Source organism: Austrofundulus limnaeus, unplaced genomic scaffold, assembly GCF_001266775.1.
Source record: "Austrofundulus limnaeus strain Quisiro unplaced genomic scaffold, Austrofundulus_limnaeus-1.0 Scaffold290, whole genome shotgun sequence".
NCBI lineage: Eukaryota > Metazoa > Chordata > Actinopteri > Cyprinodontiformes > Rivulidae > Austrofundulus > Austrofundulus limnaeus.
In genome coordinates, this window is record NW_013952692.1 from 469,835 (window position 1) to 479,642 (window position 9,808).

Sequence of the window (9,808 nt, forward strand, 5' to 3'; positions counted from 1 at the left end):
CAATAACCCCCACCCCCTGCAAAAAGACAGTTTTAAAAATAGCCTCCTGAGTTTGATGGAAACCAGCCCGTAGTTCTGAGAAATGGAGGAAAATGACCACGCTAAGTGTAGGCGAGCGTACTTATCTCAGACTGCATCCGAGCCAAATATTCGCTGCACATATGGTGACCACTAAAATACACACAAATGATAGCGTGAGAGCTTAAGTGCCAATTAAAAAAGGGGCCTGCAAAAACACGTAACTAAAAGACTTCAGACACACATTTAAAGTTCTGTCTTATGAACAAGAGCACCGTTTCTAAATTTAACACGTAACAGATTTAAAACAGGAAGTTATGCAGAGTGTTGTTTGCAGGAAATCAGTTACGGTTCAAATCTACAAAAAGTATTAGGTGTTTGCACAAAAAGGTCCAATAAAATGCAGATGGTTAGGAATCTAATCAGAATCCACAAAATCTGTGAAAATTTCTCTTCAGGGCTTCCCGAGTTGAGCTACGTCTGTAAAATCAAAAAGGGAAGAGTTGAAAGAAAGGACTTGACCTACTTTCCAATAGGCAAAACACTAAAATCTGTCCTGTCAGTTTTAGGAAATTTGGAAATTAGACACATAAGCAATCCTTATTTAAGGTGCATATACTCAATAATTTTAAGAAAACTCGCAATATGTTTGTTTATTTTAGAGGCCTTAATCTTTCAGAAATAAACATGTAAATACTTAATAATGAAAACCTGTCAGTTCAGTGTGTTGAGAGCAAGGATAAGGTGATATAACCATGTGGGGGAGGTGTGGGGGGCACAAGAAAGGGAGAGGAAAAAAAACAAGGTGCTTATTTTTGGTTTTTAATTTTCTGCTTCATTTCACATTTCAGGGTCATAAAAATTTGAAGATTTCAAAGAACAGCAATAACCAACAATAAGACATGACCATAACTCTGAATTACTTCAGTAATGATAGAGCAGCTCACCCCCCACCACTGTCATTTAGTTTGTCTAATACCACTGGACAGAATGTGACAAACCAAACAAGAGAAACCAGGAAAAAAAAGGAAAATAATGTTTGAGGTAGAATTTTTTCTGTCACTATGGTGAAGCCTCTTTACTCACATTACCCTTATTCTGCTCTGCAACATCAGGATTTTATAACAAAAATATTATTTAAAACCAACATTTTCACTACTTCAGCTTGTTTCTATACACAGAGCACATGGAAAACATGAAATCACTATCAAAATTATTTTCCGTTATTTACTCATACCCTGTTCACACCAACACATAAAACACATTTAAAAACTGTTTAGAAAAATGCTCAGCCAACTGATTTTACATTCACATTCAGATTGAGTGATTTATCCGCATGTTCGACATGAAAGAACAAAATGTATTTTCCAGGCCATTTATCACAAAGCTTTAATACAAATTTGCATTTATAAAAAGGTTGTTAAATAGATGATAAAGTTTATTCCTCCATTTTCCACCACGGCCATCACATACAGCATTTCTCACTGTGCCTTACATTTTATTTTATGGCCATTTTCACCCAGTTTCCCCATGGAACCTCCTACAGTTTGTAAAAAATGTGGGATCAGCTGCGATGGTAGAGAGTTTGAATGAAGAGAAATTGAGGATGAAACCTTGACTTGAGGGCATGGCTGTTTGTTATTTTAGTCGTTACAATAAGATAATAAGAAAAAAACACAAATCTAAACATTTAATTGAAATTATCAGCCATAAAAACTTGATGTTTCATTTATACAAGATCCAAAGTTAATGAAAGTATTTATTACTGATAAATAACTGTTGAGTTGATACAAAATGTGATGTTTGAGAAACAAAGAACGTCTTAAGAGTGCACGACTAATCAAACTTTAATTGTTTTTATGATCAGCACACAAAAATTTAAAAAGGCAGCAATCAGTGGAAAAAAATCGAACTGAGCATTATTTTGAACTTCTCATAATTTTTCATAAATAAAAACAAAATAATTAAAACTTAATGAAAATAATGCTTGAAGCTGTAATATTACTCTTCAAATTTTGATTTTAACTGTTTGCTTACTGAATCAAGACTGAAGAGTCAACACAAAACCTCATCACGCTTTACTTCACCTGCAGCAACGCACTGAATAAAAGCGTCTCCTTATCATAAATTTGCACAAAGCGGGAGCTTAGTCATGCAGTCATCTTCTAAATACTAAACTGAAACCTGTCAGAGAAGTTTGTCAAGTTTAATTAAAAACAACATCCTAACAAAGGGTTCGGGCTGAAGTAGCTTGGTGGTCAGTGCTGCGGTCTTGTTATCCCGAGGCTGCAGACTCAAGCCCAGGTTGCATCAGGAAAAGCATCCGGTGGAAAACAATTGCCAAATATTTGGCATGAGATTGCTCGCTGTGGGGACCTCAGCAGAAGGGAGCAGCTAAAAACAACAACAATGATATTAATAATGAAGTATTTAAAAACTGGAATGTGCCAAAGCTGGCATGTCTACATGCAGCCTCACAGGCATCAGGTTACAGCAAAACCAAATTTATTTCCACTTCTTTTTAGGATTTTTTTTTCTTCTCTGTTTTAGTATTTCTTTGCACTTCTGAGCCCCATTCCATGCTACTACATCTGTGAGGAAAAAGCCAAACATATTTGGATTAATAAAGGATACTGCAAAAAAGACCTCTAATGTTTGCCTTCAGCACAGTCATGTTCTGAATCTTGGTGACAAGCAGCACTAACAGCCTCTACCTGAAAGAAAACAGAAACCAGCTGTGCCAAATGTTCATTCAGAGAGTGTACACCAAATAAGAGCAAGGTGGTGAAAGGCTTGGGGTGTCTGGTGGGTCTTCCCAGGGAAATAACCTCTGGCACAAAGACGGATGGTTACATTTCCTCCAGAAGAAACAGCCGTTTGTTTGGAGGAAATGTGAAAGTAACTGGACTGTTGGTATAAATTGGGATGGCCACAGTAGAAGAACAGGCAAAGAGAAGAACTTCAAAACTTCCCAAATTGAAAGTCCAAGAAAAAGGATGGTTACTGTGCCGCCCACACTGTTTGATTGTGAGCCAGTCGCTGTGAAATGAAGCACAGAAAAATGCTCAGCAATAAAGATGGAAATGAGAACAAAAAAAAGCATGATGAGGCAGTAAGAAGCAATAAGCTGAGAGACATGCATTGTGATACGCTCCCGTAATATAAAAAAATGAACTTCACAAACTTTATAGATACATATTTTTAAAATAAATACAAAAAAAATGCTTGCTTGGTTGTTTGAGGCATATTGCTAGTAGCTACCATACCATCAGGGGTAGGGGGGTAAAAGGTATTTTAGCTGCATCGAACCGCAGACATGAAAGACTGAAACATGTCACATGTCAAAAATCTATTTTATTAATTGTAATCTGTGCTGCTGCTTTAAGAAAGTCAGCAGACATTTCTGTGGGGTGCTGTTTGTCCTGGAAGAGTTCCTGTATTTGGACTAAAGCTGTGTTTTTATTCTTCAGGAGGTTAAAAGATGTTTGATCACTTTGTTCGGGTAAAACTGCAGCAGGTCCTCCAACATTACAAAGCAAACAACAGATCTTTTGAAACGTACACAACTGTAGGCACATTATTTTGTCACTTTATTTGTGGAACATAAAGTGTAAACAAAAAAATCAATCTCAAACTATGAGATCGACACTCATCTTAATATTGATACTTGAATCGATACACCCACCTCTGCTTTGAAGGGTTTATATTAAGTTGGAAACATGTAAGATTATATGAGGCTGCACCATCACCTCATCACAGGAAATTTGCATAGAAAAGATGATGAGAACTCAATTTTGGATGATTTCTTTTCTTATTAAAAAGAGATCCTTTATGTTGTGCATGTTGTTTTCCCACTATCCTGTGGGCAGCACATGCTGTTTCCATGCTCCATCATTCAGATGAGAATGTGTGTGTGTGTCAGTGTGTGAATGATGTGCATTATGTCCTGTGTTTAAAAAAAGGGCATCTTCTGCAGCAGGGAGGGAGACAAGAAAAACACGAGCCTATGAGTCTTATTACTCCAACTGTAGCGTTTTCAATACAAAACCACAATGAAAACATAGAAACCACAGTGCATGTTTAAACATTTACATGAAATGAAGGAGAACAAAAGCCTCAAAAAAGGAAGTGCGCATTTTAATTTGTGGACATTAGAGCCTCTCTCTACACTGGGAATATAAATCTTTGAAACTTTGCTAGCTTCAGGTTATATGTTCCCCTTTAATTGCTGGACTCGTTCCGTGCTTCATGGAGTGTAAAACCAGACAGGCATGAATTGTTCCTGCTTGCTGCTTGTGGCCTTGGTGGGTTTGGCAAAAGAAACTCCAGCTCGTGTTTGACAAGGGGTTAATGTTTCTGAAGAAGAGCTCGGCAAAAACCACCAGAAGACAGCCAGTCTGGATGGTCGGACTGAGGCCTGTCACATGTCCAGTTTCTGCTCCGCCATGTCCCGCCTTCTTTCCCCCCTTCTTTGTCCCTCTAGCCTCTGACTGAACTCCAAAGTTTTCCTCCCCAAATTTACACACTCATCAGTTTAACTGTAATTTCTAGTGGAGGACTTACCACGCCAGGACCACATGACGGATACAACTGCAGGCCTGTTTTTGGAATCAAACATAATTATAAGTCTGCCAAGGATTCAGACTGGATCAGCGAGAGGAAAGACTGTCAGCGCTGCATTCACCTTAACTTACTGCAGCCTGCACCAATAACTTGGAAACAGATGCAACAAGACTTGGCACCATACATCACGTCTGTGCCACTGGCAAGCTATAAATGAACTTAAAAAATAAATAAACAGGCTGATATACCTGAAAGATTCAGAGTGCTGAATCAGCAAAATGACGAGCAACTTTTCTTTCAGGCTCAGTGAAGAAGTTTTCTGCTCATTTGAAAAAGTTATAAAAAATCCTCTAAAAAGTAATAATAATAATAATAATAATAATAATAATAATAATAATAATAATAATAATAATCCTGCTGTTTGAGCACTGATGGAGGAGCCAGGTTTCATGCTAAGGCAGGTCCATCTGCTGCACCCAACCTGTGCATTTGTAACGCCTGATGCAACATGTTAATGTGATTTCTGACCAGCTGTGGCCGAACAGGGCCAGGCCTTGAGGCCAAGGCCTAGTGGTCTCAGCAGATAGCCTGGACTGGCCTGTGCTGTGTCAGCCCAGGATTATGGATGGCACGGAGCTTGCAGGGCTGACAGGTAATAATTCACACCCCAGGGGTCCCACACCCTTCACTGGTTACAATGCAACCAGCCAGGGGAAAGTGGGGATATGGGAGGAAGAAAACCTTGAAGTGCACATCCTCATAACACGCCCATTTCTTTTTCTTTTTTTTCTTTTTTTTTGCCCTTCAAGAAGCGAGACTCTCGCTGGCAGCACAGTTGCCACGGGTAACCAGCCATTATCAAAATGAAGTATGAGGTGTCACAGACCAGTGCCGCTATCAGGTGCAGGGCCAAACAAAGTCCCATATGTCGCGTGTGAGGAGGAGAGATTAACTGTTGCTTCCTGAAGCACAGCGCTGCGCTAACCCGCTCTTTAGACATCAACAGTTGCACATGAGATCGGAGACACTCCAGACAAATCACTGTTGTTAAGGTGGCACAACAACAGCCTAAAATGTATCATCCAACACTATTGAGTTCCACCGAGCTCGGAAAGCTGGGGGGGGGGGATGAGGATGAGTGCAGCAATTCAGCAACTTCAAGTGTGCCGGGGGATATAATGTAACGAGTCTTCATTTGTTCCACTACAATTTAGCTTTTTTTTTTCTTTTCTTTCTGACCGATTCAAGCTGCAAAACAAGTGTGTGTGTGCGTTATAAATATACACAGTTATGGTTAGAAACTAAGCACTTCATCTTGATGATGAAAAAGAAAATAGTCAAACTGAATGTCCCCCCAAGGACCATGACTCCCAGCCTCCGGTTAGGAACCTATTTCAACCATCATTACCCTGAGGACCATTAGGACGATGCCATCTGCACACATAGGGTCCGTACATCGGGGGCCTCTTGTCATTTCATACTAAAAGCAAATGACAAAATGGAAATTGGAAATAAAATTACACACTGCGGTAAACGCACCATTAACCATGCTAACTAAGCAGTGGGCCTATCAGAGCTGGACGAAGAGGAGGCAATTTTCTGCGGTGATGAGGAATGAATGTGTTGCTGGTGCTTTGCTCTCTCTCACACTTGTGACTAACTCGCTTGTCAGCAGAAAGACATTTCCTTGATGATTACGTGTAAAAAAAAGGGGGGGAGGAGGAAAAACAAAAGAGGAGCTGGTTTGATTTAGAGTGCGGACAACTGGCGCGCGCGAGGGCTGAATGTAGATCGGGTATGCACAGTTCATCGTGTGAGTGAGAGCGCAGACAGATCTGCTGGTTAAGGCAGGAGCATCCCACTTGTCCTGAGCCGGAGTGGCTCTTCTCCTTGTCAGCACACCAGCTACATGTCAAACAGAATAACGTGGAATCACACTGCATTTTTTTTCTTCCTCAGAGCAGAAAACAGTGCCAAGTCATTCTACAAATGTGGTAGGAAACCACAAGCCATGAATGCCCCCTCCCTATTCGATGAAATCGCTGCAGCAGCTGAGAGGAGCAGGGACTAAGGCTGTGTCCAAAACGACAGGCCGGGTCGCTCCCTGGTCGCGGCGGGCCGAGTCCTTGGTAGACCGGGAAGACCGGAAAAAAAGAGGCTGTGCATTTGGACGGTCTAGCCTCCCCTCCTTACCCCGGCGTACGTCATGTCACGTAGCAACTGTGACGACGCTAAACAAGCAAACTTAAATCAAAACTAGAAAAATATCAATACTTTAGCATTATTAATATCACAAAACTATAAAATTAACTTAAAAGTATAATTTGAAGAACTAATTGACCCGCTGTAGGTTCATGTTTATTTCGCGTTTTTTATGACGAAAAAATAATATGTAAAAACATGTTGATAAAAGTATTAGAATTACAACCGCTAATTTTTTTTAATTTTTAAATCACCATATTTTTATTAAAAACGTATTCTTTTCTCTCGCTTCGTCCGCCATTACTAGCATAAAAAAATCTCCGGTCGGGCCGCAATGCATTATGGGATATGTTGGGCCGGGAAGGATCCATCRGACCTGTCCTTCGAKTCGGGCCAAAGGAAGGACGTATTTGTCGGCCGCATCGGAGGAGTCTTGGATTTTGGACGTCCTTCGTCGCGGCGCTGTGACGTATGCGGCCGACAAATTCGACCTTCAGAGGACCCGTCCTTCCGTTTTGGACACAGCCAAAGCAAAACCAAAGGAAGTCACCAACCGACCGTCTTCATTTAAAAATCTCAATGCTTTGATCAGAGATAATACAAAAAGAGAGCATTCTGAATCAACCACTGCAGATTCAGCATAATATTTTCTTAACGGCTGCGAAACTTTTTGCAAAGCAATGAGAGTTGGCAACGGGTAAAATAACACCACCAAGAAGCTGCTTTTGGGTCTAAAACGATTTGCAACAGGCTGATATCGACAAAGGCGCTGGTGTAGTCTGTCCCTGTCGAGATGTATTTATTGTTGGATTGTTGTTAGCCTCAACTGAAACTGGAAACCCACTAAGGGAGGAGAGGGAGTTAATGCACAACAGGCTGAAACAAATCATACAGCTATAGTTCTGCAGAGAACCCCTCAAGAGCAGCTCCGGGCATCCGTTTCAACATAAATAACCAGGAGTGAATCTTAAACAGTGAAAGAAATAATAAAAAAAAGACTTTCTAATCTCATTGTGTCATGCAGTTCAAACAATGAGCTCATCGTTTTCCCTTTTCTCTTTCTGGCATCTAGACCCATCTGCAGATGAAGTAAGGATGGTTTAGGAGCCAACATGTTGGTGAATTGGAGGGGAAATGTTCATTTTCAGTGTAATAAAACAGACACCCAATTATCTCCTCCTCTCAGCCTGATATGTTTATCTCCTCTGATTGTAAAGAGGGCTCAAATGTTTTATCCCCCTCCCCAACACACACATCTCCGTGCATTGGGTATATTATTTTCCACACGCAGATCCAGTATTAACAAGTTGAGCATGCTTTCTCTGGAAAATTAACTGATATCCGGATCCAATCTAGTGTTTCGGGTCAAATTCCCACAAGACAAGTTGCAGAGACTCTGACTGCAATAATGAGAGGAAAGATTATCCAAGTACGGACAATAAATATTTATAAGTTGGGAAAACATTCATGACAAAGTGGAAATATATGGAGGAGAAACGCGCGCCGCCTCAGCTGGCTTTTACATTTCTGCAAAAAAAAAAAAGATGAGTAAAATAAAAATAAATAAATAAAATTTAACTTGGCGAGAGTTGAGGAATAGATTAAGCTAATTAAACACTTCTGCCGTGTTGTTTTTAAACGATTAGCCCCTCTTTCACGCCGTTATAATCCCTCCTTTGTGACAAAGTTAGAGCATCAGACCCTTAATGAGCAAAGTCAGCACAGCTGCGACAGCAACTAAAAAAAACCAGCTCTTACCTTTTATTGTCTCCCTGCTACTTCCACTGAGAAAAAAACACTCGTCGCAGTCTCTTTCTGTGGCGAATTAAAGTCGAAGAAATGAAACAAACTCACGACAGAGCAGAAGATGAATTAATTGTTGGTTTGAAGCTGGATGTTTGCGGAAAACTGTTGGTATTCCCAGAGCGCCAGCGTAGCGAAAAGACGCCCCACACACGGCTGTGACAGGACTGGAGCCAGTCGGACTGAAAAATCAAAACATTTCCACAGTCCTTTAAGCCACGCCTCTTCAACGAAGACTGACAGGCGCTTTAGCCAATTACGTAGCGAGTTTGGGGTCGTTCTCGCCGCTGATTGGCTAACGGTTTGAGCTTGCTCTCAGCCTCCGCCTCGCCCGGCTCACTTTTCTCCCAGATGTTAAATGCCTGAACATCAGCCGCCCTGTAGCCAATCAGAGAGCACGACCGGGGTTTTAAACACAAACTCATAAAAAGTCAAAAAGTTTGACTTCATGAGGGGAATTTGAGCTGTTTAAATGCCTGTGAAACTGCATTAATCACATTGATATTGTGCATTTTATACTGCGTTGTATCAGATTAGTAAATGTGAGGTATTGCAAATATTTCTAGGGATGTGTATTTTATTTCAACACCAATATCAAGCCTGAGAGTGCATTAAATTTTTAAAAACCCTACAAAATAACAGTAAAAAGGAAGTTCTGAATGTTTGTTTAGATATAATGAAACTCGCAGTTTCTTCTGCAGTTCATAGCTGAACCATTTGTGACTATTTTGCTTTGTTGTTATCTATTGTTGGTCATAACTTCCATAATGTTTGATATAATTACATGAAATTTTAGGAAAATATCAGTGGTGGGATGTAACTAAGTACAAGTTGTTGCTGTACTTAAGTACATTTTTCATGTATCTGTACTTTACTTAAGTAGATTTTATCATGGTTACTTTTTACTTTTACTTCACTACATTTGACATTATCTGTACTTTCTACTCCACTACATTTCTGCAATGCATTGAATTACAAATTACATTCATGTCATGTTGCATTGCTTTTTTTTTTTTTTTTTTTAGTTTGAAAGTAATCAGTGGCGAGAGGGGACTTTCTCTAATTGGTCCATTGAAGCAATGCAAAGCAGGAAAGTACCATTAGACCCTCCTTCAAAAGAAAAAAAAAACAGCGGAGCGATTCTGCATCACCTGGAGCAGCAGCAGCAGCAGCAGCAGCAGCAGCAGCAGCAGCAGCAGCAGCAGCAGCAGCAGCAGCAGCA

The 9,808-nt window shown here is 40.3% G+C and overlaps 1 protein-coding gene across 1 annotated transcript in view; it reads right to left on the reverse strand.

The window, feature by feature from the left end:
• sema6cb (semaphorin 6Cb) overlaps positions 1–8,750 on the reverse strand; it is a gene marked incomplete at its 5' end in the record, with an annotated part of 160,740 nt that extends 151,990 nt beyond the window's left edge. The window contains 1 exon segment of the mRNA XM_014021390.1: positions 8,542–8,750.
• Between the last annotated feature and the right edge of the window lie 1,058 nt (positions 8,751–9,808).